This window comes from Ambystoma mexicanum, unplaced genomic scaffold (genome assembly GCF_040938575.1).
Source record: "Ambystoma mexicanum isolate Mex_15411 unplaced genomic scaffold, UKY_AmexF1_1 Mex_scaf10, whole genome shotgun sequence".
NCBI classification, from domain to species: domain Eukaryota; kingdom Metazoa; phylum Chordata; class Amphibia; order Caudata; family Ambystomatidae; genus Ambystoma; species Ambystoma mexicanum.
In genome coordinates, this window is record NW_027182325.1 from 2325001 (window position 1) to 2327500 (window position 2500).

At 47.2% G+C, this 2500-nt stretch overlaps 7 non-coding genes and 1 pseudogene across 7 annotated transcripts; all 8 read left to right on the forward strand.

The window, feature by feature from the left end:
* The first annotated feature begins 393 nt into the window (after positions 1 to 393).
* On the forward strand, positions 394 to 512 carry LOC138538789 (5S ribosomal RNA). Its single transcript, XR_011286876.1, has one exon. It is a non-coding gene; the product is annotated as a 5S ribosomal RNA (ribosomal RNA).
* A 106-nt stretch (positions 513 to 618) lies between these two features.
* Positions 619 to 737, forward strand: LOC138540012 (5S ribosomal RNA). The gene has a single exon (XR_011288071.1). It is a non-coding gene; the product is annotated as a 5S ribosomal RNA (ribosomal RNA).
* Positions 738 to 843: 106 nt separating this feature from the next.
* Positions 844 to 962, forward strand: LOC138537896 (5S ribosomal RNA). Its single transcript, XR_011286016.1, has one exon. It is a non-coding gene; the product is annotated as a 5S ribosomal RNA (ribosomal RNA).
* Positions 963 to 1068: 106 nt separating this feature from the next.
* LOC138541826 (5S ribosomal RNA) lies at positions 1069 to 1187 on the forward strand. The gene has a single exon (XR_011289822.1). It is a non-coding gene; the product is annotated as a 5S ribosomal RNA (ribosomal RNA).
* Positions 1188 to 1293: 106 nt separating this feature from the next.
* On the forward strand, positions 1294 to 1402 carry LOC138545806 (5S ribosomal RNA; annotated as a pseudogene).
* Positions 1403 to 1855: 453 nt separating this feature from the next.
* On the forward strand, positions 1856 to 1974 carry LOC138549102 (5S ribosomal RNA). Its single transcript, XR_011292888.1, has one exon. It is a non-coding gene; the product is annotated as a 5S ribosomal RNA (ribosomal RNA).
* Positions 1975 to 2080: 106 nt separating this feature from the next.
* On the forward strand, positions 2081 to 2199 carry LOC138542832 (5S ribosomal RNA). The gene has a single exon (XR_011290543.1). It is a non-coding gene; the product is annotated as a 5S ribosomal RNA (ribosomal RNA).
* A 106-nt stretch (positions 2200 to 2305) lies between these two features.
* On the forward strand, positions 2306 to 2424 carry LOC138550103 (5S ribosomal RNA). Its single transcript, XR_011293866.1, has one exon. It is a non-coding gene; the product is annotated as a 5S ribosomal RNA (ribosomal RNA).
* Positions 2425 to 2500: the final 76 nt, after the last annotated feature.

Sequence of the window (2500 nt, forward strand, 5' to 3'; positions counted from 1 at the left end):
AATTGTATCCCGTTTTATAGCGGAAATGTTGGACAACATCATGAGGGCTGGAGCTACCTTTTTACATAGAATTAGCATACAGGTAGTGTGTTCATGGGTAATAAATCGACTTTCACATGTAATGCAGTACAGAGAATATTGAGTCCTTCAAGAGGCATGAAAGAAAACCATTATTGTGTTGATTGTTCTCTCCACCTCCCTGCAACAGACACAGGATGGATGAATTAAAGTTATCCTACCAGACATAGGAGTCCTGAATGGGCCCACCAGTCTTATATATCTCGCCTGATCGAGCCTGATCGAGCGATGAGCGTGGTATCATGTTGCAAGTGGCTGCATGGCTTAGCTTACTAAATGCAAATGCATAAGAGTAATATTCTTAGCATTCCTAGAGCCTACGGCCACACCACACTGAATGCACCCGATCTCGACTGATCTCGGAAGTTAAGCAGTGTCAGGCCTAGTTAGTACCTGGATGGGAGACCGCCTGGGAATACCAGGTGCTGTAGGCTTTTTTGTGCTCCAAGTTCAGGAAGTGAGCCCTTTCTCAATTGCCTTTTAAAACTGCAAGGTCTAGCCGACTAGATGCTTAAAAGTACAAAACTCACTAGGCCCAGAGCCTACGGCCACACCACACTGAATGTGCCTGATCTCGTCTGATCTCAGAAGCTAAGCAGTGTCGGGCCTAGTTAGTACCTGGATGGAAGACCGCCTGGGAATACCAGGTGCTGTAGGCTTTTTTGTACTCCAAGTTCAGGAAGTGAGCCATTTCTCAATTGCCTTTCAAAACTGCAAGGTCTAGCCGACTAGATGCTTAAAAGTACAAAACTCACAAGAACCAGAGCCTACGGCCACACCACACTGAATGCGCCCGATCTCGTCTGATCTCGGAAGCTAAGCAGTGTCGGGCCTCGTTAGTACCTGGATGGGAGGCCGCCTGGGAATACCAGGTGCTGTAGGCTTTTTTGTGCTCCAAGTTCAGGAAGTGAGCCATTTCTCAATTGCCTTTCAAAACTGCAAGGTCTAGCTGACTAGATGCTTAAAAGTACAAAACTCACTAGGCCCAGAGCCTACGGCCACACCACACTGATTGCGCCCGATCTCGTCTGATCTCAGAAGCTAAGCAGTGTCGGGCCTAGTTAGTACCTGGATGGGAGACCACCTGGGAATACCAGGTGCTGTCGGCTTTTTTGTGCTCCAAGTTCAGGAAGTGAGCCATTTCACAATTGCCTTTCAAAACTGCAAGGTCTAGCCGACTAGATGCTTAAAAGTACAAAACTCACTAGGCCCAGAGCCTACGGCCACACCACACTGAATGTGCCCGATCTCGGAAACTAAGCAGGGTCAGGCCTAGTTAGTACCTGGATGGGAGACTGCCTGGGAATACCAGGTGCTGTAGGCTTTTTTGTGCTCCATGATTAGTAATTGCGCAACTTCTCAATTATTTTTCAAATTTGGTATGTTTCCAAAATAATTGTATCCCGTTTTATAGCGGAAATGTTGGACAACATCATGAGGGCTGGAGCTACCTTTTTACATAGAATTAGCATACAGGTAGTGTGTTCATGGGTAATAAATCGACTTTCACATGTAATGCAGTACAGAGAATATTGAGTCCTTCAAGAGGCATGAAAGAAAACCATTATTGTGTTGATTGTTCTCTCCACCTCCCTGCAACAGACACAGGATGGATGAATTAAAGTTATCCTACCAGACATAGGAGTCCTGAATGGGCCCACCAGTCTTATATATCTCGCCTGATCGAGCGATGAGCGTGGTATCATGTTGCAAGTGGCTGCATGGCTTAGCTTACTAAATGCAAATGCATAAGAGTAATATTCTTAGCATTCCTAGAGCCTACGGCCACACCACACTGAATGCACCCGATCTCGTCTGATCTCGGAAGTTAAGCAGTGTCAGGCCTAGTTAGTACCTGGATGGGAGACCGCCTGGGAATACCAGGTGCTGTAGGCTTTTTTGTGCTCCAAGTTCAGGAAGTGAGCCCTTTCTCAATTGCCTTTTAAAACTGCAAGGTCTAGCCGACTAGATGCTTAAAAGTACAACACTCACTAGGCCCAGAGCCTACGGCCACACCACACTGAATGCGCCTGATCTCGTCTGATCTCAGAAGCTAAGCAGTGTCGGGCCTAGTTAGTACCTGGATGGGAGACCGCCTGGGAATACCAGGTGCTGTAGGCTTTTTTGTACTCCAAGTTCAGGAAGTGAGCCATTTCTCAATTGCCTTTCAAAACTGCAAGGTCTAGCCGACTAGATGCTTAAAAGTACAAAACTCACTAGGCCCAGAGCCTACGGCCACACCACACTGAATGCGCCCGATCTCGTCTGATCTCGGAAGCTAAGCAGTGTCGGGCCTAGTTAGTACCTGGATGGGAGACCACCTGGGAATACCAGGTGCTGTAGGCTTTTTTGTGCTCCAAGTTCAGGAAGTGAGCCATTTCACAATTGCCTTTCAAAACTGCAAGGTCTAGCCGACTAGATG